We start from the raw sequence: 24,671 nt of genomic DNA on the forward strand, positions 1-24,671 counted from the left end.
CACACCTTTACAAAACACTATTGCCTAGACACTCATTCTAGATCTGATTCTCAGGTGGGAAAAGCAGTATTAAGATATCTTTTTGCTACTGTTCCTTCTCACAACCCACCTCCAACTCTAGGTACTGCTTGCTAGTCTATGCACAGCATGTGATTCTAAGCAGATTAACAAGCATCAGAAGACATGCATTACTCACCGTAATAACATTTCTGATGATTGTATCTGCTTAAATTCACATGCGCCCACCCTGCCGATGCAATACTGTGTGGTTACCACTGGATGTCGGACCATATGCACAGCATGTGAATCTAAGCAGATACAATCATCAGAAATGATATTACGGTGAGTAACGCATGTCATAAAGTACCGGAGAGCAACTACTGGCTTGGAATAGGTAACTGCAGTGTGCGTCACTTAATAATTATACCACTGTCAATGCAGAAAAGAAATGCCATGCGGCACACTTACATGAGGGCAACAGACTTAACTTTCCAAACAATATGCACTAGATAAAGTCCCCACCGCCCCACAGCACAACAGCACTTGCAAGGCACTTCCGGGTTCATGTGCACCATGCTCTTGTACGCTACCAGGCGTCACTAGGCGGGGCCTAAGGGAAACCTGCAAATCTGGTAAGAGAAAAAAAAGAACACTGCGTAAACCCCTGTGAACGTAGTTGACAACATGTGAAAATAAGACACTTCAGTGAATGCGTTGAGAGAGTAAGTCACTGGCAAGGAAAAGGCAAGGACTGAGGAATAAGAGCAGAGTCCAAAAGGTCCCAAATGTATATTTACTTTGTAAATTGAAGTCAATGCGCGCTGCACAGTCCAATGAAGAGTAGTACTTCTTGCCGACACAGAGCTCCCACAGGGCTGCCCTGGCACACAGACAATGAAGCTAACGCGGCTCTCGGCAAGCAGCGTGTCTCGAACAGAACACCCAGCACAACAGCACTTGCAAGACACTATATACTTTAATAAAGTGTCACACATAATACTATCAGTTCAAATAAGTACTTTAAACCTTAATACACGGTATTAAAAAGAGAACAATACATTATAAAAATAGTAATGTCTATACGAGGACTCTCCTAACTACAATGTCTTTATGTGGGTCCTTAGCCAAGGGCAAGCACCCAGCCTAAAATAACAGGGGGAGGGGAGGCCCAGGGTAGCTCAACACCTTACAAGAAGGTACGTACCTAGTAGCCTGCACAATGAAGTGCAGTGTCCTAAAGACCCAGCCCTAGACCTGGTAGCAAGCACCTACCCCATATGGCAGGGAATGCAATGGTCAAACTAAAGCTGACATTGAATTAAAAAAAAGGGGAAAGACAATTGTATCCTGATGAAAAATAGATTTGCAATCTGTAAGCCCTAAAACACATATATCCCCATGCATTTAGACCTCGTGGGGGCTTTTAACAGTATTAATGGCCAGTTGCCCAGAACAATACATTAATTCCACAGTAAGGATGAAACCATAATGAACCTTAGTAAAACGTTTCCAAGAATGAATGACCTTTCAGTAGCAGTTAACTTCCATGTACATTTTATGGAAAGATTTATATTTTGTTAGTCGTAATTAGTGTTTCAAGTACTTTTACCACAGCAGAAATGAGCAACGATTTGAAAAAATGCATACGATCACAGGCAAGTACATTTGGCCAGGATCTCACCAACCCCCTAGTGGACTCAAGAAAAATGTTCTGCGGAAGGTAAGCACCCCAGAATCACTTAAATTTAATTCCAGTGTCCTTTCAAAGTTCCATAGGATATAATGGGAAAAGTTAAAGGCCCATCCACACTAAAGGTGGTAAGTACAGTTTTACCACACAGGTGCAGATACTGCAACAATCGGCCCCAGGAGACCCCCAATATGAATTCTAGAAGTCAGACGATGTACCCCAACAGAGGTTGTTGCAGAACAAGAGGACCCCCCCCCCCTCCAATGCAAGTCTATAGGTGAATTGTGGTTAGGAGTCACTGCCATGGGTCAGGGGAACATGTCGTGGGGGACAGGAGTGAATATCATGAATAATCACCCTTCCTAGGACCCGAAGATCGGTACTGGCATTGACGGTTTCCAAGGAAATGGCTCCAGGGACCGAAACAACTTGTTAAGTAGACCGCTCTTCTCCACATGTGTTTGCAGGATTCAGTGTTTGAATAGTTTTTCTGAAGTCCAACTAAGGGCTTCATAAAACCATATATCTGAGGCAGTACATAAGCTCCGCTCTTAGTATAAGGCTGCACCACCTGATAATGTTATTGGTAGCATGGACAGAGCAGCCAGGCTTATCTTGGGAGGAAGAGAGGGCTGTATCGGTACAAGGAAATTGTAGCTTCTCCAGCATGGGGTCTGGCATGGATTCACATGCTCATGAAAATTCCCCGTCCTCAGGCTGGGAATCCTCGGTAAAGAGAAAATCAGTTTGTTTCATTTCTGAACTTTCTTTCTCCTAACAACCAAGCACTTGTCTCTGGGGTCATACTGCCCTCTACCTAAGCCTCTTCAGATTTTTACCACACGTTCGAGTGGTGGGAGTCCCCGTGATTAACTCTCTGGCTTTTTCCTGCGTTTTGCACTTTTTCTTAGTGTTTTCTCTATTTTACGGTCAATCGAGCCTCAAGCTCCATCGATCCATCATCCGACTAACTAGGACCCGTTTTTCTGAACTTTCTACGCCCCTTAAGGGCTATTTATCGTCCAGCTCCCTTCGTGGAGGAAACCGGAAGATTCTTTGAGGCCTACTCTGCGTGGACATAGCTGAAGATAAAGGAGACTCAACGCCTCTGTTCAGGATCTGCCCTTGATGTGGACTACGGAACATTTTCCTGGACGATGGGCACTCCCTGTGCCTTTACTGCCTACATTCCGACCCGACGCACGTGGAGGAGACCTGTGCGTTCTGCAAGCATATGGTACCTCGCACCATGAAGGACCGTCGCAAGCGGCTCTCCGAGTGGCTCCAGGCAAAGATCCCCACGCAGCAAGCCTCACCCAGCAAGAGGAAATCTGAGCGGTCTTCTAAGTCGCTCCGGCGACGGGGGCCCTACATAGGGCAAAGCACCGCGAGTGCCGTTAGGACGGGCTCCGTGGCAGCCAGGTCGGACACAGTGTCTCCGGCACCCTCGACCACGAGCCAGTGCTGCGTCGGACCATCCGGGTAAACTTCTGGAGAAGTCCCAGCCGACTCCAGAGAAAGCCAAGGGGGAGCGGGGCACGGACCCTTCCCCCACGGTGAAGACCTCCAGCGCGCTCAATGTTGTGAAGGCCCAGGTTCACTAGACGAAGTCCTCCCTGGGAGTGGTGGCGTCCCTAGCGAAGGTCGCGGATGCGGACTCGCAGGAAGCGCCCCCTAAAGCGAGAGCTTCCCTGCCTGCTCGGAGGGAATCGTCATTTCTACCCATTGAGAAGACACCAGTGAATATGATGCCGATCATCTCCCCTAGACCGTCCTTGCTGGCCGAACAAAAGGGGGTTGGGAGGCAGTAGTCCTGCAGGGCTCAGACATCTCCGAGGAGGAACTTTCTGGTCTGAAGGCCATACTGGACAAAAGTTTGTCGAGGCCATGTCCTATGGGAAGGACCCCGACGAAGCGGATGTGGAGAGCAGCGAGGATACCGACGAGGAGCAGCAGTGCAGTGAGGAGCCAGAGGACATCACGCCACTGCCATCACTCCTGTTGCAGCCACCACAGCAACCTCCGCCAGCGGCCATGTAGGCGGACATCCTACAGGCACTGCACACCTTGTGTTCAGAGATCCGTACGAGGATGCCCCTGTCGCTGGCGGGAGATCCTGCGGCGCCTGGGCCGTCGGGGGAACCCCTCCGGGAAGAGGAGAGTCCATCTTCCACCTCCGTGCCATCCTTTGCCACCATCCCCTCTGAGGGATGATACGGAACTGGATTCGGCGACGACGGGCACGTGTACGGACAATGACGACATAGGGGGATCTCCCGTCAACAGTGCCCAAGGTCTCGCTACCCGATGAGATTGTCTCTTTCCAGGCCATGGTCTCTAGGGCCTCGGAGATGTTTCAACTTGCCCCCGAGGAGAAGGAAGCCTCCTGTACCGGCGACGGGAGGCCAAGAGGAAGACCGTACTTTCTATCCCTCTATTGGACGACATTTGGGACGAGAGGCTGTCCCTCATGAAGAACCCGTCCTCGGCCCCGGCAAAGAGGGACCGGTTCGAGAAGAAATACAGGATACCGGACTCTGCACCCAAGTGTCTCAGATCCCAACCGTCCCCGGACTATGTGGTCGCAGCAGCGGCGAAGAAGTCCTCCGGATCTTTGACGTCCTCTTTCTCACCGGACAGCGAGGGAAAGAAGCTGGACGCCATGGGGCGGCGGGTCATCGCGTTGGCTGTGACAATGATCAAGGCGGCCAATGCCTTAGCCATCGTGGCCCGTTATGACAGGGAGCTGTGGTTTAAGATTGCTCTCCTCCTAGACTTCCTTCCTGATGACAAGAGAGCGGAATCGCTGGAGATCCTACAAGAAAGCGAGGTGGCATTGGACCATGCCATCACAGTGGCCACGGACATTGCTGGCACGGGCTTCTGTCAGATGGGCAACAGCGTTTGCCTTAGTCGCTGGGGTTGGTTGAAGGCCACTAGCTTCTGCCAGGATGTACAGTCGAGGGTGCAGGACATGTCCTTCGACAGGGACAACTTATTCGGCAAGACAGTGGACGAGTCGCTTCAGGCCATCAAGGCGGATACCGAGACGGCCCGGGCTTTGGGCACGCTCCAGCAGTGATGGTCATCCTTTCGGGGCTCCAGAGGGAAGTCCCAGGGATACTCCAAAGGTTTCGGTGGTGCATCGTCATCCTATCATCAACAGTCCCGCTCTTTGGCTCCGGAAGACTACAAGGGCCGCAGCAAGTCCGGCGGAGGTCACCGTCGTCGCCAAGGTCCCCAAGGTGGCGCTCCCACAGCGACGCAGGACTGAACTGGCTGTGACCACGGCCCCCACCCGTGCACCCCGATGGGAGGCCGGCTGGCGAACTTCGTCAGCGTGTGGAAGTCCATCTCCACCGACCGATGGGTGCTGGACGCCCTGGCCCTCGGGCACACCCTGGAATTTCAGCGGAAATGCCTGCACATTCCACCGGTGGCCAGGAAAGATCATCACGTCCCTCAACTTCTTCTGGAGGTACGAACCATGCAAAAGAAGGGCGCGATAGAACTCATCCCAAAAAGGCTCCGGAGTGTACTCCAGGTACTTCCTCGTCAGAAAGAAGATGGGCGGATGGAGACCCCTACTAGACCTCTGCCGCCTCAACAAGTACATCAGGTCCCAGAAGTTTCAGATGGTCACCCTTCAGCACGTGCTGGGACAACTGGAAGAAGAGGATTTCCTAACGTCTCTGGACCTGGAGAATGCCTGTTTTCACATCCCCATGGGACACCGCAAGTTGCTGCGCTTCGCGGTCCAAGGGCAGAATTACCAATTCAAGGCCCTTCCCTTCGGATTGAAGTCTGCTTCAAGGGTTTTCACCAAGTGTCTGGCACCGGATTCACGTCTACCCCTACCTGGACGATTGACTCATCCGAGAGAAGTCGAGTGAGACCGCCGTTGAGCACACAGTGGGGACTGTCCGGCTACTCACAGAACTGGGGTTCTTGGTAAACTTTGCGAAGTCTTGCTTGGTGCCATCGCAGAGCGTGCTGTTTCTGGGGTCCCGGCTCAACACAGTGTTGTGTCTGGCGTCCTGGTCGGAAGAGAGAATAGCGGCCATCCTGGGAAAGGTACAACGGCTGTTGACCCTGAAGATCGCAAGGGTGAGGTGCATCAAGTCCCTCCTCGGCATGATGTAGTTGTGCATTTACCTCATGCGCCTGTGCAGGCTGCAGATGCAACCACAGCAGGAGTTCCTCGACACCCGTTGGATCCAGGTATCCAGAAACTTCGAGGCCAAGATCACCCTTGATGACCGTTTCCGTTGATCGATTCGGTGGTGGGGTGTCCGCACGCATCTGATGGCGGGCGCGGATTTCCAGACCCCCCCCCCCCATCACCAGGAGACGGTCACGACGGACCCATCCCTGGAGGGATGGGGTGCACACACCGGTCGTCTCCACGCAAGAGGCCTGTGGCTACCGGAGAAGTTGTTACACATCAACGTTCTGGAGCTACGAGCTGTGTTTTAAGCCCTCAAGTCTTTCCTTCCGTTCCACAAGGGCAAGGTGGTGCAGATTTTCAGACAACACCACCACAATGTTTTACATCCGGAAGCAGGGGGGCACCAGATCCCCGGCGCTCCCCAAAGAGGCGCAGGATCTATGGTGATGGGCTGTCGACCAGAAGATGTCCCTCGTCTTCGTCGCAGGCTGAGAGGACTTTGCTCTTGCTGGATGTGGCTAGAGCGCTGACGTTCTACGTGGACCGCACAAAGTGTTTTCGGAAGACATCACAGCTGTTTGTGAACTTTGGCCCTGTGAACCAAAGGAAGGCCCTCTCCAAGGCTTCCATTTCAAGGTGGCTCTCCGGCTGCATCACCCATTCTTTATCGGTTGGCAAACCGACTGTTGCCTGGCCGTCCAAGAGCCCATTTGACCAGAGCGATCGCTGCAACAATGGCGTTCCTGTCTGGTGTGCCCCTGCTGGACATCTGTAGGGCTGCTACATGGATGTCGACGCACACCTTCACGAAATTCTACTGCGTTGACCGAGATTCCAGGGAGGAGTCCAGAGTCTGCCAAGCAGTGCTGCACAACCTGTTCGCTTGAAGGTGAGCCTGGTGAGGAGGTAAGAGATGCTTAATGTTGAGCCTTGCCACCTCACGTCGTTGTGCATGTGTGTATTTCTATGTATTCTTTATTCATGAGCTTGTGAATCCATGCCAGACCCCATGCTGGAGAAAGGAACAAGTTACTTACCTGTAATTGTTGTTCTCCAGCATGGGTCTGACATGGCTTCACATGCGAACCCTCCCGCCTACCCCTCTGTGGCTCTTCACTTGGTTCTACTGCCACTTTACATGCTACTGAATCTGAAGATGGCTGCCAGAGGAGGGGCTTAGGTAGAGGGCAGTCATTGGCTGGGGGCAGTATGATCCAGAGACCAGTTGTTAGGAGAAAGACTGTTCAGAAATGAAACTGAAACTGATGTTTTCTTTACCGAGGATTCCCAGCATGACGGAGAATATTCATGGACATGTGAATCCATGCCAGACCCATGCTGGAGAACAACAGTTACAGGTAAGTAACTTGTTCCATACATATGGTCCGAAGAAGCACTATGTATTGTAAAATTAAATGGTTTATTTAAATACAAGTAGGCCCAGGTAAATCCTGGGGAAATGAGAAATGAGTACTATCATATAAACACAATTATAAAAACCAACTTAATAATTGGGAAGGGTGGGGGTGGTGATACAAACCAAAGTGTAACCTTAATAAGAATAGCAAACAGCAGTTCAAGGTGAGTCAAACCTATCATGCATTCAGAATGCAATCGGCTATTCTTGGGGAGTAAAAATAGGTTTGATATACTTTTTGAATACAGTCAGTAATTCAAGGGTAGTAGACCCTGTCATGCATGCATTGACACTTGGTTATGGAATCACATAATAAACCAACCCTGTTACAAGTATACTCCTTGCAACATTACTTTTTAGAACTCAATAATTCAAAGTTATTAAGACAACTCGCATACCTTCTGTTAGGGCCTTAAGCTACTCAATGACAAGTATAAACGCACAATAACTATTTCTGAATTCACTAAGCAATTTAAGGAAAATAAAACCCAATTACACTTTAAGAAAGACTCAAGGTAAGTAATGGACCGTATCACTATTTTGGAACTGCTCTAAGCAGTTTCAAGGGAGGCACAACCCAGTTTTGCAAGTTTAGAAGAGCACCAGCTATTCAAGGTAAGTAACCATATACTTTTAAGAGGGGCTTCAAACAACTCATAAGACAAGTATTAACTTCTAGACTGTTTTAGGTCTGTATAAAGCAGATCGGGGGAGAAAAAAACTAATTACACTTTAAGAAGAACACAGTGTTATTCATGGTAGGTTAACGCTATTATATAAGCGTTTACACTAATTCAGTTAAGCAATGATAACAGTACCAACACTTATTACTTTTCATAAGGGGGAAAACACCATTCAAAGTAAAGCAACGTATCTTGTACTTTTTTGAGGGCACAATGCAACTCAAAGTTAAGTATAACGTAAGGACACTTTGTAACTACTTCTTTCACAGAGATACGTTTACCACACAAATTCTTTCAGCAAGCAAGTACTTATACACTTGTTATACTTTTCAAGACAGAACCCTTTTCTTATCCAGTCCTTCTCTAGTCTATTGCATGAGTTCTCTGAGGCAAAACAGGGACCCTAGTGGTCTAGGTACCAGCTGTATCCCGGTTGAGCGGTTTCAAGTACAGGAAAGCCAGAGTTCCATAGGAGATCTTCAACAAGTAAGTATTCACTTTCAGTGTTGCTTAAGGTGTTCAGGGACTTCTGAGAAGGCTCCCTATATGTGTTCCAGCATTAGGCCTGGGTGGTATGGGCAAACTCCGAACCACACAAATCACCCACTCAGCCTCCCAGTATGCACACCAGACTTAAGGTAAGTATTACCTACGAGCACACAGTACCTTAGGAGAAAAGAGGTTCGGAGTGCATGCCGTCGGGATGCAGTAGAATAGAACCTGGTGCCTGGATTCCTGGTCTGGAGACGAAGGAACTGGATGGGAACTTGAAGCGGCAGTTGTTGGAGGAGACTTCCAGCAACGGATACTTCATGGATTCGCATGGCTCTGTGGATTTGGCGCCTTTTTGCAGCAGCCAGATAAAGAACGAATATCGCCGGTCGGATTCTCTTCACTCTCTGTCCTGCACTCTAGTGAGGGGACTTCCGGGATTAAAATCGTGTCTCTGGAGAGCCAGGAGGAGGGCAAGTTTCAGATAGATTCGGACTTCGGAAGACTATAGATAACCAGTCCAAGCAAAATGTTCTGGGGCTGACGCAGTTCAGAAAGATTTATTATGAATATGAACATCTTACATGACATTCGGTTCCTGCAATTAGCAGGACTGAATCCTGAGTCCAGTACGGGTTTGGTGAGCTCTGGACCAATTTTCATTATTTTTGTACTTGCCTGGATTTTATGCATTTTTCAAATCGTCACTCATCTGACCACGCCACCAGTCACCCGCTCGTCTACCGCCTACAAAGGTCAGGCTAAAGGACCCCTCACTCAACACTGCATATTCAAAACCTTCCCGGTCAGTGAGCTAGAAGCAAACGTTGTAGACTTCCCCACCACAGGGATTGCTTCGAGCCTGCAGGAAGTATTAAGCAACTCTGCTATGAAACGGGTGGACACTCATGCCCCAGAAAAATCCAACCAGACTAAGACCAAACCATCTGCCCCATGGTACACCCCAAGCTACCTTCCAACAAACGCTGAATCAGAGCCCTAGAGGAAATGGTGGCGCAAAACCCATAATTCGGGGGACCTCACCAATCTCAAATCTCTGATTACCACAGCCAAAAGTGCTTACTATTCCACCACCATTGCGGCAGCCTCTAACAGGAGCAAAGCCCTTGTTGAAGTCGTAAAGCATTGTACCAAGCACTCACCAGACCCGAGGTACCAGAAACTCTTGAAAAATGCGACGGAATCAACACATTCTTGAGTTGAAAAAATAGACAAAATCCGAGAGACCATCCCGGCACACAGACTGCCCCCTCTGGACCGAATTCTCTCTCCTCTCTCTCCCTCGGATCTCCTAAAAAATGATTGACTCCCCCAAACCTACTTCTTACTCTGACTATATAATCCTGGCCTCCATCATTAAACAATTGATGGGCCAGGTGCTCAATGCGCTCCTCAGCATCATTAATGCCCCTCGAACAGAAGGGTTATTCCAGGACACCATCAAGACTGATCTCATACAACCTCTTTTGAAAGAAAGAACCCTAGATCCAGCCGATTTGGCCAACTACAGGCCCATTACAAACCTCCTGTGTATTGGCAACATTTTGGAAAATGTAGTTGCTTCACAACTATTCACCAGAACGATCAACTCCACCTCCTAAATGACTATCAGTCAGGGTTCCGCCCCAAGTGTACCATCAAGCCAGCCACCATCCAGGTGGTGAATGATGCCATCCTAATCGTGGATAAGGGTGGCTCTTGCTGTCATGATGCCTACCTCTAAGGAGCCAGGTCCGACCCAGCAACCCCAGAGGCAGGCATCATTCCCCCCAGGGAAGTGCCAGCGGGCCCAAGCTGGGGCCCTTTGGACACAGTCCAGCCGGCCTACTTCAACCCTTGGATATTCCACCGGCACCATGGCACACCTTGTCAATGGACTTTATAATAGACCTGCCTCCTTGTGCTGGTTACAACACTATCCTTGTAATTGTGGATCTATTCTCCAAAATGGCCAGTTCATCGTGAGTATCAACGGGCTAACACCAGATCTGTATACCTGACATGTCCCAACACAAGGGTCGGGGAGAGTCGGGCCATCACTGATAATTACACACACCTGACTTCCATCACACTTCCCCCCCCCACACGGATAAAAGGTGGAGCACGAAAGCACACTGAGCAAGGCCAACCGCACGAAGAAGCAGCAATTTGGAGGTGGCAGTTCAAACCGAGGAGAAAGGCGGCGAGATCAGAGAGGACGGCAAGGAGGGAACTACCGGGGTCTTTTCAGGGAACGACCACGACTTTCAAGAGGCCACGAGGAAAAGAAACATGAGACCGGGAATTGCAGCTGACAAGTGGTACAGTCTGTGTCAAAAGTATATGGGGCCCTCTCGCATTGAAAGACAAGGCGAGGAGAAGCGATTGCCGCGGTGGTACTGTCCTTGACTCCGACAGCAAAGCAACGCCAGTGAGTTCAACACAGATGGTGAGTTGGAGATACTGATGGCAGACTGTTACGCTCAAGGTAGCAAGCAGCTACATTGTATGAAGAAGGAGAACTTATATATGATTGAACTTTATGAAACCGAGTAGGTAACAGATAGAGTGGTCTGGCACCGCGTGGGTGCTCACTCGAAGGTCTCGGTTTGGTATCCAACTGAGCGTGTAAGAATTATTGAACTGTGAAATCGAAGTGGTCGTGCAGTGGGTTAAGTTGAACCTTGTGTACATTTGAAAGTCTTCGATTGCCTGTGAGCTGAAATAAGTCTGAGCCAGAGTGATGGGGCCTAATTGTATAATAGGGGTTCTGAGCCTGGAAGAGGAGGATCCGAGGTGAACCATAAGTCACCCGAAAAGATATTGCTGTGGCAAGTGTGAACCCGACTGATGGATGCCTGCAAACTAAAGTTGGTCTGAACGCGACTGACGGAGGCTAATTGTATGAAAAAGCATTTGAGTCCGGCTGTGGGGAATTCAGGGTGAAGAATGAATCGCCCGACTTGAATATTTGGAAAGGATATTTTTTCGTCGTTTATAGTACATCAGGCCCTCTGAATCAAGAGACTCTGAACGTAAGAGACATGCTCATAGAAGGCCCTGATGTTGGTAAAAGGAACTGTGAACTTGTGCCGAAGAAGCCCAAGTGTGTGCTGTGCTCGAGTGATCCGCCTTGTCCCGTGCTAAAAATGTGGGGAAGGGACGACAACAGCCTGAATGTCCTTACTTAGCATTTTATGAACAGTTCTTTTGTGAACATTACCCTCACTATTTGTAGCATAGCGGTAAGGATTGGCAATCAGCTCTTTTTGTTTAGGCCCTTTTTATCTGATTAGACTCCACTAGGACTGTATTATTATTATTTGATGGTCGTTGCTTGCTTCCATCTTAGATTTAGATAGGCGTTTTTCACATCCTTGATAAAGTTCTATAAACACCCTTGAACTGTGATCATTTGACTCTGTCTTAGTTGATACCATGCCTTCCTTAGCTATGGTGTCAGGAATGGGATGCGATTCATTGATAAAAATTGAAATCCATGCTGATAATTGTCGTACAACCAGAAGGGGAAAATAGAATCGTGGAACTCCTTGACTCTGACAGCGTATCCACACTAAGAGGTTTTTCTCTCTCAACTACGTATCCCGACTGTTATGGAGAATTCTCAGAAATGTGCTAATGCCCTCCACCTTAGAGACTCCCAGCAACTTTGCTGGATTTTGAGGACTTGATTTTTTTAACCTGCAGAGAGTAAGACTTTTTCCCACTCTGTCATGTATTTTAATGTGATTTTGAACTGCGTTTCTTTTGTTTGTGGAGTCTGACAAACTCCATAGGCATCATCTTTTACATTGTGTCGCACAGCACCTTCAGTGCAGTGGCACAGGTTAGTCTTTCAGATTTCCCAAAGGTTTAAATACCTTCTCTGGGATAAACTACTGTTTCCCAGAGTAGTAAAGTGAAATTGACTTTACTCATATTTCTAGACCCAGCACACACTATCTTACAATAGGGTGCTGGAGGGTGTTTCCTTTGTCTAGCCTCTCATGTAACATTTTTATGTTACCCTTTTCTCACTGAATGGCTCGCAGCTGCAGTGAAGCACCCAAGGGTGCCATTTTTGTCAAAATAGCTCCGGTTTTCTTTTTTCACCATTTCTTTGTGGAAAGGTCCTTCTTAAGATTTACTCTGCGCGCCGAACCAGGTTTGATCCCATTGTTCGCTTTTCCTTTGGCGGGATTCACGAGTGAAGCCCGCCTCTGACTCCAGAGTGTCTGGGGTGGGCAGGAAGTGAGGGAGGTGACCGAACTCCCTGTGTTTAGTCTCTAGGAGACCCAAATGCACTCTGTGGTGATTGGCCGGCTGACTGTCTGGCACGGATAGCCACCCTGCTGGGTGTCTGACAGCTAGGCTGGAAAGAATGGGAGAGAACTGAATAAAAGGCGAGGCTTTTGGCTTGGAAGGCGGAGTCGACCACTGGATGAAGGAACCGAAGAAGAGCTTGAAGAGGACGCCTGCTGCAACTCCTGGACCGTTGGTTTGCCTGGTGAAGCCCTGCTGCTGTGCTGAAACTCCAAATTCGTATCGACGGAGAAGCCCCTGCAAGGATGACTTCTCCCTTTGAGTTGGTGGGACCAATCCACTCCAAAGTAAGCCACCTGGGCATCCTTCTCGGAGCTGGTTGAATTTCCAGAGTTGCTGCTGGAAACCGTATAGCCTGGGAGAGGAACACCAGATTGTGTGCGTTGCTTTTAAGTTGGCCAAGAGCTCCAGGAAGATCCTGCGGACTCCCAGGAAGCAGGACTGACCGAGCCTGAGCCCCCTCAACAGAGTGCGGGACCACAGAAGCAAGGAAAGTCCATCTCGACAGCCAGGAACCGCAGTGTTGCTATTTGCGGTAGTCGCGGGGAGCTGAAACACCAAAGTCCCACTTGATGGAAAGTTTGCCAGTTGCGATCGGTGACCGTCCAATTGCAGTGCAGGAGTCCCCAGAAGTCCTCCCTCTTGTCCCCACGACTAAGTTCCAGGAACAGATGTCATCTGCTGCACTTTTTCTTCAATACAAAGTACTGTAAAGTCTGAAGGAACGTACCTCTTATTGTAGAGTTGATTGCATCTTCTACTACTCGCACATCTAAACAGCTTGTGGCCCTACATTTGATTCTTCTTTTCTTCAAAGACTTCTAAAACATTGTGCAAAGACGTTTCTACTTACCTACCAGAAGTGTTTCATCCTATATGTCTTTTGTCTATTGACTTTCGCTTAGCCATTTATATTGAATGACTGCGTTGGGGGATCCAAAAGCATTTGTGGTCTCTTGTTGTTCTAATCACCTTTTCCTTTTACCAACTTCTAACAGTATTCTAAATGCAAACAGTAAGATATTAATGTCACCAGCACCCTAGGTATCGAAGCCACCGGAGGGTGTAGGTTGTGTCTCTGTGCCATCCCAAAAAGGTCTTTACTGATTTAGAAACTAAGAGTGAATAGTATTGAAGTGTGTTTGTGTTACTTTTTATATTGCTCCTTTCTGAAGGCTTACTTTAACTGACAAATTAATAATTGTTTATACAAGAAACCAAAACTTGTCACTGTGAATCTCTGTGTGACTCCCCTACAGCTCACATTGACCCCTCTTGAGATAAGCCTGGCTGCTCAAAACACTGCCAAAACTGCGTAGTACAAGCTTATACCAAAGGTTAGGTTTCCTATACCTGTAGTCAGAGTTGTAGTGCACCTAAAGTGTACTGCACACAAACTTTGCCTAACACCGACTGGTCAACAGGATCTCTTCTTTAAAACTCAAATATTATTAGACACCATTCCTCTCTCCCATTATAATACAGTGGGATCGAATAATACTGAAAGTTCGACCAGCCTTTACCTTCATTAGACCTAGTGTTTTAAACCCCCACAAACCCCCGCTCTGTAACGTCTTTTTTTTTGTTGTTGTACCCAGTGGTCATATGTAGCTGGGCCATCAGGGTTGGAGATCAACCTAGTCAATTCCTTCTGCAGACTTAGAATCAGAAGAATCGAACAACTTTGAAACCTTATCTGTGAGAGTTGAGACCTGTTCATTTTCTGATTCAGAAAAAAACACCAAAGGGACCTGCCCCCCCCCCCCCCAGTCCCCCCTCAGAAGAAATGGGCAATCTAGCCAATGTCAAAGCCCTGTTGGTGGCACATCAATTGTAGGCTGAAACTAAATTGGTTGAGTTGCAAGCTAGACTCTTACTGACACAGGGGGTACTTCAACCAGGTCACGGATATAGGAAAATCTTTCTTGAATTTCAAACGCCTAGCTGAACTACTAGGATGGGAAGGGAACCTTAAAATATTCTATTTGGCTCTGTTGAAAGGTGAAATGGAAACAGTCTATCAACTACTTGCCCAGGGAGCCACCTTTCGATTCATCAAGGAAGAGTTGCCGAAAAGAGTGGGGCAAACCTGCAATTTATATCAACAGAAGTTGAGGGCAATTAGAGAGAAACCCACTTAGAAATGGGTGACTGTGTCAAAAAAACATAGCCCTTTGGATCAATAACAAATCTTTAGAAGAGCTGACAGATGATCACCGTAGAACAATACACTAATTCTCCAGCATGGGGTCTGGCATGGATTCACATGCTCATGAATATTCCCTGTCGTCAGGCTAGGAATCCTCTGTAAAAGAACAGTTTCACTTTCACTTATAAACTGTATTTCTCTCCTAAACCAATCACTGTCCTCTGGGGTCATACTGCCCCCATCCAATGACGGTCTTCTCCCTAGGCCATCTTCATTTTGTTACTGCACGCTTCTGTGTTGGGAGTTGTCGAGTTTGCTCTGCGAGCTACTTCTCCGTTTTCTAGTATTTTTCACAGAAAAGAATTCTATTTTTGTTCCAAAAGAGCATGTATGCTCTTTTGTCCTTCTGCTTACAGCGGGGACCCGTTGCCAGTGAATTTCAGCACCCCTCAAGAGCAAAGATCGTCGAAGTTTCCAGAAGGCCATCAGGTCTACTTCCTTCTCCTCCGTCGTGGTCGGAGAACGAAGGAAGAGCCCTCTTCAGGCCCTGCATCAATTGTGGGCTACGAAATGTGGTTGTTGAAGACAAACACCTGCAATGCCTCTATTGTCTGCATCCAGACCACAAGGAAGGAGAATGCAAGATATGCCTGGGCTTCTCCAAGAAGACAACGAAGGACAGGCACAGTAGACTGGCGGCGTGGCTGAACGCTAAAGCCTGTGCCCCATGCTCAGAACATGGTCATGCCTCACCCTGGACCGGCTGGTCCGAGGAGCGGTCTTCATAGTTCTTTGAGGGCGCCTCATCCGTGGGGGCCCAAGACAAGGCCAAGAACCGCAAGTTTGGGTGCACCGGGGTTTCCGCAGAAGCGGGTACCACGGTGGCCAGGGCGCGCTCGACATCACCACCTGCCTCCATTGCCAGCCAGCAATCAAGCTCAACCTCAAAAAGGAAATCGTCCAACCTAAGCGGCGGGAGAAGTCGGAGAAGCCACGGATGGAGGAGAAGAGGGACGAAATGCCCAAGAAGGCCCAATCGGCACAGGATAAGACTTTGTCGACGAAGTGCTGGTGGCGGCTACTCTTACAAAGGCCAAGGGTGCTGACCCCATGAAGGTAGCCTCTGGGGCGCAGAAGGTGTCCCTGCCCCTGAGGCACAAAACCTCTGCAGTCACTTTGGGGAAGTCTGCTTGCACGCCAGAGAAGGCGATGCCATCTCTTAGCCCGGTTCCGACCACTCAGGGTGGAAAATGGGGGGGGAGGGAAAGGAGGCACCGGATCGGCCCCAGGCTGTGGAAGTTTCATCCACGCACGACTAGGATCTGGAGTCCTTGCACCTGGTCCATGAGGACATGGAAGACTGACGGCATGGGGCCTAGTGTTCCTGATCACGCCAGCTCAGCCGAGGGATGTGTCGCTGGACATTCTCTCAACCCTCCACACCTTGGTGTCAGAGATTCAGAAGAGAGAGCCACAAGGCCCGGTCCCAATGGTCCCCCAGTCCCTCGATCAGCCACCAGCAAAGAGGAAGAGGCATCATCTTACGCCCCCAGTTCAGCCTCCAGATCCGCGTCGGGCCCTCTCTCCCCCAACGGACCCGAACACGGATGGATACGGCCACGGCGACGAAGGACGACAATGCCAATATCGTTGCAGTCACCGGATGAAGTGGGGTCGTTTCATTCCATGATCTCCAGAACCTCCAAGCTGTTCCAACTTTTGTCCGAAGTAATTAAGAAGGAGGATTTTGTGTACAAGAGGCGTGAAGCCAAGAGGAAAACAATCATGGTGGTGCCCCTTCTGGACGACGTGTAGGAGGAGGGGCCTGGCCCTCTTGAAGAACCCTTGCACCGCTCCGGCCAAATGGGATAGGCTGGAGAAGAAAGTACCAGGTGCCAGAATCCGCACCCAAATGCCTGAGGTCGCACCCTTTGCCGGATTCAGTGGTTTTGGCGACCGTGAGGTAACGGTCATCTATTCCATCCTTGTCGTCTTCAGTTCCTCCAAACAGCGAGGGGAAGAAAATAGACGCCATGGGAAGGAAGGTGATTTACACCGCAGCATCCACCATCAAGGCGGCTAACACACTGGCGATCCTAGCCAGGTACGACCGGGAGCTGTGGTACAAGCTGGGTCCGATTTTGGAGTTCCTCCCCGAAGACAAGAGGATGCAGGCAATGGAGGAAAAAGGGGATTTCTTGACGTTGCTGGGCCTGGTGGATGCCTACTCCCCCCCCCCCCCTACTTCCACATCCCCATTCACAGGAAACACTGAAGAGATCTACGCTTCGTAGTGCAGGGACAGCACTATCAGTTCTAGGCTGTGCCCCTTGGCTTGTATTTGGCCCCCCGAGTGTTCACGAAATGCCTGGCACCGGTGGCGGCCCATCTGCGTCTACCGCGGATACATGCATGCACCTCGACAACTGCCTCATCTGGGCCCGCTTGCAAGAGTTGGCCATCGGACACACAGTGGCGATCGTCCAGCTGCTGATGCATCTAGGATTCTGCATCAACTATCCAAAGTCCTGCTTGACACCATCGCAAAAATCGCTGTTCCTAGGAGCCAGACTCAATACGGTGTCCTGCCTGGCGTCGACCTCGGACAAGAGGATATTGGCCATTCAGGGCAAAGTGCAGCAGCAGTTGTCGATGGAGACCGCCACGGTGCGAACCATCATGTCATTGCTCGGCGTGATGTCGTTCTGCTCTACCTCATCCGGCTCTGCAGGTTACAGATGAGACCTCTTCAGGAGTTCCTGGATGATCGTTGGGTACAAGTGTCCGGAAGCCTCGTGGTCAAGATCCCACTCGAGGAGTTCCGTCGGGAGACAAGGTGGTGGGGCAACCGCTCCAACATCGCCCTGGGCACAGGGTTTCAAATCGCTCCATACCAGGAGACGGTCACCAAAGACGCTTCTCTGTAGGGCTGGGGACCTCACACCGGATGGCTACACGCCAGAGGCCTGTGGCTACCGGAGCAGAAGAACTTCCATATCAACATCCTGGAGCTACGAGAAATGTTCTGGGCCCTCAAGTTGTTCCTTCCGTCTCTGAAGGGCAAGGTGGTGAGGATCTTCACGGACAACACCGCCACAATGTTCTACATCAAGAAACTGGGGCACTCGATCCCCAACGCTCTCAAAGGAAGCGCGGGACTTGTGGTGCTGGTGTTAAGGATTTCAATCAGGCGACACACACCTTGGTCTCGGCCTAGTATGTAGCGCACAACTGAGTTGCTTTTCTCCTTACCTTAGGCAGATTCAATTTGAGATGGTACACAACTCGTATCGCACCCCCTTTTCAAATACCTCGGGTCACAATGGACCATGAACCAGGCTGGTTGGTAAAATGTTTTCTGATGTTTGTTAATCTGCTTAGAATCACATGCTGTGCATAGGTCCGACATCCAGTGGTCACTGCGGAGTATTGCATTTTGTTTTTCGTAGTCGAAAAGGGGATGTCGACAAGGCGTGTCTGTAACACTATCCCTATAGTGACGTGCGTTGTACCCACAATCCCTCACGCGTCGAGGTCCCTCAGATTGTTTTTTTCCGCCCAGCTTATGGTCGCCTTACGCGGAGCTCCTAGAGAGACATTGCAAAACACTTACTACGGACCTCGGTCCTTAATTTATACTTATTGTTAAAGATCCCTCCCCTCGACGTTAGCTGTGAAGCTGTTTCTCCGCCGAGCAAGTTTTCGACGGAGGGGAAGAGACGGAGGAGATCCTTCGGCGCTGCCGAACACGTGGCCAGGCCTCGCCGGCCAACATACAGTAGGGAGAGTGGGGGTTCGAACTTTTATCTTCTCGTCGAGAATGTCTTTCTTTCTCCCCTATCTTTCCCTTGGGGTTGTTATCACCAGTTTTTATTGCCTCAGCTATGGAGAGGACACCTTTTAAGTTTTGCCCACGCTGTAGGGGCAAATACGCTTGGAAGGACAAACACAAGCTCTGTAATCGTTGCTTGCCCCTCGATCATAAAGAGGACAGCTGCGCGGCCTGTAAGCTCTTGAAACCAAGAACTCTTAAAGAACGGAAAGTTAAGAGGTGGGCGGACTACGCTATGTCGAAGTCAGTTTCCTCACCCGCCGCCGCTGTTACAGAAAGTGACGAGGAGGGTGATAACTCGACGTCCGTTACGGAAGTCATTAACCCCCAGAAGGAGCGCTCACGCTCCTCGACGTCCGTCCCCGGCCCCGACGGGCTCGGCTCACGCCCTGCTTATGGGGATGAACACCCCGGCGACAAGGACGCACACAGACCCCTTAGGCCTAAGCACACAACCCACGGCTCTTCTTCGTCGAGGACGAAGGATCCATCAGCGCCGAAGGGGACGCAGGGCACTCCGGCGTCTACCTCAGACCGTAAGGGTCTCAAGCCCCACCCGCAAACGCAGCCGCGACCAGCGATTGGGCTTTCATCTAACACGGGCGCTACCTCAAAAACATCCGCCTTAACGCTCCATAGAGCGGCCGTCGAGAAACAACGCGTAACGCAGGCAACGTCGACTCCAGAACCCTCTACTGACGAAATCGTTGTCGAGAGCCTGGCGAGAATTGTTTCCGAAGACAAGCGTAAGCGGACGACGAAACAGACATCGAATACCGCACCAAAAGATATAGAAACGCCGAAAAAGCACAAGAATAGCCAGGAACTGCCCCCTTCATCTAAGGGCACTTCTGAACTACCGGAGGGCTTTTCTGAGGGAGACGGAAACCTTTCGTCGACGTTGTGGGAGCGTTCGAAGCGTTTCGAAGGTGAAAACACTGATTTCCCCCCTCTAGACTATTCAGGGGTTCCCCATGAGACCCTTGAAAGACTCCATTCTTGTATGGAAAAAATGGAAAGGTTTTTGGGTAGCCAAAACCCACCCACACCCAAAAGATCAAGAGAATGGAACCAGGATGACCCTAGGGTCAAGATTCCTAGGCTGTTTCCCCCTTCTACAGACGCATATGACCTCACTGAAGAGGAGCAATACGTCCAGGAAGATGAGGAGTGTTTGGGTGGAGAGGAAGTACATGAGGAAGAGGGGTTTGAAGAAGACCCTTACACTAGTGCAGGAGCTTTTGAAGAAGATACAGCTACCGCACAGCCCTGGCAATCCCCATCAGTGCAGCCTTGGCAATCCCCATCAGTGCACTCAGACCCTGATGTCTTTCACCCTTCTCCTCCCAGGGACTCACCTATTGGAAACACCTCCCCCATAGATGACCAACCTTTTGATATGGGGCAGCAATCACCAATGGGGTGATAATTACAGTGAGAATGGAAGAAATGCACTTAATTTAACCTTCTAGTGAAACATATACAAAACACCAGGGAATAGGAACACTTTTTGATTTAGGAAAGGTAGCACCCAAGTTAGGATTTCCCCATGCAATGTTCCCTCTACTCACAAATAATTGAATTCTGAATGGATAGAAAGAATCAGCAGGTAATCAGGAATAGGAGGCAGAAAACGGAATCAAAATCCGACCTTCCCTCATCTAAAAAGAGTGGAAAACGGATTTTAAACCCCTTTTAATGTTATGAAATGACACTGAAATGGACAAATAATTAATGTGCGGTTAAAACCTTTAAGGTAAAATACAATTTCGTACTAAAGCAATGGATTACCAAGAGCATACAATGGAAAACTGAGTAGAAAGTTTAAAACATATTGCAGCCAAATGACACGTGTAAAAGTTGAATTCCCTTTCAATTTGTGTGTAAATTTACTCAAACGGTTTCTTTAAAAACTGGTAAAATATTGCAAATTGCAGAGGTTCATCACAAGGATATTACAGAAGTGAAAGAATGGGGGTAGCTGGTGAATTGAGAGAGATTTGGAAGGTCGAGTGAGGTTCGTTTTTAGGAAAATATAGCAGTGAAAAAGAATAGTTTTTAAAAGTGAAAGGCAAATTTTACTTAAACTAGATTAAATCGCTAAGAAAAGAGGAACGCCACCCGTGATTACAAAAATAACGCTGCAGTTGTAACCCTTCACGCAGTGTACCCCTTTTATTTAGGGAAAATTAATTTATTTAAACACAATATCGCTAATGACGTATGATCTATGCAAGACAGAAATGAAGAGAAAAGTGGCATTAACGCTTGGGGATAAAGGGCAAGAACACAGAGAATTCTGACAGTTTTAACAAGTTACCAGGATAAGGATAGGATGGCTTAAAGAGTGGGATAAGGACAAATGCAAGACAGGTTAGACTATGTATTTCTATGGGGTAGGGATTATACTTCTAGTCCACTCAAGTTTTGGGATTTTTGGACCGTCAATGGTTCTGCTCACTACACGGCAGCACGCCTGTCAAGACAGCTGGGCAGGGTTGAGTCACCGGATGGTTATTATGGACACTGGATGGCACAGGTACCTCCTGGATGCATTATTGGGCAAGCAGCTAGTGGGCAGCAAGCCAGGTTGGTTCAGGATGCTTCCCAAAAGAATACCACAGCATTCCCCTTTGGTTATTTGGGATTTTTAAAATTGAGGCCTTGCTGGGAATAGGATCAGTTATGCTTGGGTTTTGCAGTGGGCCCTCTAGTAGGGTCAGCAATGCTTTGGCCTTGTAGTTGGAATCTGGACTCCGCAGGATGAATGGAACACGAACGCCGACAAATCGGGAAGAGTGTGTGTGTGTCTAGAGTCTTGTCAGGGACTCTTATTTATAGTGACATCATCAAAGTATATGGCTGGTCAGGTTTAGCCAAGCACACCTCTAACCCAATGTATTGGTCAGGGATGCTAGTCTCTGCCTCACTCTCAACTGGTTGGTTTTCAAAGCAGGATGGCAGATTTGTGATGTGAGTTTACAATGTTCAAAAACCTCCCACAGTTATTTTAGCCAAAATCCGATTTTGCCACAAACGGTACATTTATACAGTTGAAATCTCTTAGCAAATTATATACACAGGTTGCATATTTTATGTAGAGCATAACACTCCAACTCTGCAATATGTGAGACATTGTTTTGCCCTTCTAATACTTTTTGGTAATTTTGAGTATGAACGATTCGCCCTAAAATTCCATAACTTTATACACGTGTGGATTATCATAAGGGATGTAAGTATAGAAATGTGCAATGGCATCACAGATACTTTCCTTGTAATCCCTGATTCTTTGCCATTTCTATTCCCAAGGGGTCAGTGAATTCTACCATGTCTTCAATGAAATTCCATAAAATCACTTTTAAACTGCAAAGTTTTTACATTTTTACAAAGTCTTGCTACAGAGATAAAAGTCTTTACATTTTTATTCATAAATAGTCTTTGGAAGCAAATGGCAGTCCTTTATCTGTCACTGGACCATTTTTAAAAATGTTTTAAAAGACATGGGAGAAGAGCCAAGTACGATGAATAGAGGGCTCGGTCTGGACATAAAATGTGCACCACCCACAGTTGAGACATAGTTGGTATGCAGACAGGAGCTCGGTGGGGAAAAAGAGGGTTAATGGGAGCTGTTACATCTGTTCATTGTTACCACATGCATTGGCGGGCCCCAAGATATTAATGCCACATGAAGTTCTGGTTTCGGAGACTCAATGTTTGCTCCATCTGACGTTATGCAGGCTGCAAAGCACTGTTCACGTACAGAACCTACAACTTGAGGTGGACCCAGAAAGACTGTAGTGTGCCCGGAACCCAGGAGCGTTCAGTGCTTACAAATTCCATATATGAAAATAGAAGGGGTGAAGTTTGTGGCAAACAGATGGCAGGACACTACAATGAGTTGCATGGCAGGAGGCCTTGTGGGATTCGGTGAAGATGTTATCGAAACGGTGAACATTGTGTGCCGAGGATACTGGAATGAGCATGTGGCAAAACTCACATGGATTGAGGCGATGAAAAAACCAGTAAAGTTGCAAAAGCACGAAGACTATGAACCGTTTCTGTAATGAAGGAAGCAGCTTTGTGGGGGCCAACATCAAGTGCAAAAAAAACATTGTACATCCCAGATCTCAAAGGCACAGCTGCTGCAATGGAGAACTACTGGGTCTGTGGTCAGTAAGCTTTTCTGCACCTCCCGCCACTATGGAGGGGCACGTGCTCGCTGGCAATGTTGCACTCGGCTTTCCTTGTGGTCCCTGAAGAACACCTAATAGTGAGACCCCAGGGATTTGTCACTCCAACAACAGCACCAGTGACAGATGCCCCCACAATAGTTCCACCGCCACCACCTATATTTCGTATCCTGCCAGGAAAACTCAGAGGAACTGTTACACAGGAAGCCTAGGTCCAGTTACCTGTCTCAAGATTCATCACAACTGCTAAAAGAAATACCTGACCAATATAGCCTATACAGTATGGAAGAAACATTCTTTGCCTCCCTGCTGGTGCCTGGGATACAAGCTGCCACAAATGCTAAATGGCTCTATATTGTCCGCTGGGAAGTGGTCCAGCTGGTGAAAGACACTGAGCAAGGCCATAACGCCCTCAAGGCTGAAATGCAGGCAATCCGGTTGATGATATTGCAGAACCGCTACGTGTTTGACATATTAACAGCAATGGAAGGAGGTGTGTGCCACAAAATTGGTGTTTCCTGCTGTACCTGCAGCCCGACGCAAATAATAGGGGCCCTGCACACCCTTGGCACCCACATGCAAACCGAAGCAGGTATCCAAATGAGCCACTGGATTGACTATATTTTTCTCCTGGGCCTCATCGCGGATGAGACACTCATGAAGATTCTGGTTCCAGTGATGGTGTTTGTGCTGGTGATCTTCTGCACATGCCAGATCGGACTTCAATGCTGTGCAAAAGCAATGCCTAGCAGCACACTGATGAAGGTTTCAATTGGGGTACATGGTGCACCTTGCGGTACAAAAGACACTGCCGTTCAAACTGATGACCCCCCACCAGACCTTGTGAATTACATAGAACACTGGGTTGACTTAGCAGGGGATGGAGGGTGTATGTTACATGACATGTACCCCCGAGCAATATGCACAAGCATGGGGAAATCTTATGATCTGTGTGTAGAGCATTGGTACCAAAGGCAAAGGAATGGTCTCGACCATATTTGGAGGCTGAAAGGTAGAAAATTGAGGAGTAAAAGAAGAGACTTGCTTGGGAATTCGTTACTGTGGTATTAGCGAAAGGGGGAATGTTGGGAAGCGGGTTCGATCGTCCCAGGCTCCCAGGCGGTTCAGGGTGAGGCAGAGGCCTTGGAACAGACTGTAGATTTTTGGGCAGGTTATAAGGGGGAGGGGTTGATATTGAGAGCCTCACCAAGGACGATTTAGGGCATGTGGGATTATATAGGGTGTATTTGGAGTGAAAAGTCATCTTAGAAATAGCATCCATATTGAAATCGAGGCCTAGCGCTGCAGCTAGGACGGTAGGCCCAGGCCGCGAACGTGGAATTTTGTGCGCATTCAGGGATAGGTTGTAACATGCACAGCTGTGAAAAAGGCCAGAGCCACAGATTCATAAACCTTCACCAACCATAAAGTTGTTAGATCACCAATCAAACAGAAAAGATAAGAAAGCAGGAATGGCTGCCCCACCACTAGGTCATGTGATTTGTGCTGTGAAGTGCCAGGAGGGGCAAAACAACAAATGCAAAAACCAGGATGGAGAGCTTTGGAAGGGCGCTGATGTATCTGGGATCGAGCTGGGGTTGCAAATCAGAGTCAATTCGAAAGTGTCCTCCTAGCCCATGTCTGCAGTACCAGGGGCTTGTTATTAGAGGTAGAGAATGCATTTTTTTTCTGTGCATAATTGCAAATTAACTGCAGCTTTGCGCCCG

General features: G+C 48.6%; 1 protein-coding gene across 1 annotated transcript in view; it reads left to right on the plus strand.

Annotated features, from left to right (window-relative positions):
- LOC138566826 (SH3KBP1-binding protein 1-like) overlaps positions 1-24,671 on the plus strand; it is a 557,645-nt gene that overhangs the window by 234,946 nt on the left and 298,028 nt on the right. The gene's annotated exons all lie outside the window — the stretch shown is intronic.

This window comes from Ambystoma mexicanum, chromosome 2p (genome assembly GCF_040938575.1).
Source record: "Ambystoma mexicanum isolate Mex_15411 chromosome 2p, UKY_AmexF1_1, whole genome shotgun sequence".
Classification (NCBI taxonomy): Eukaryota; Metazoa; Chordata; class Amphibia; order Caudata; family Ambystomatidae; genus Ambystoma; species Ambystoma mexicanum.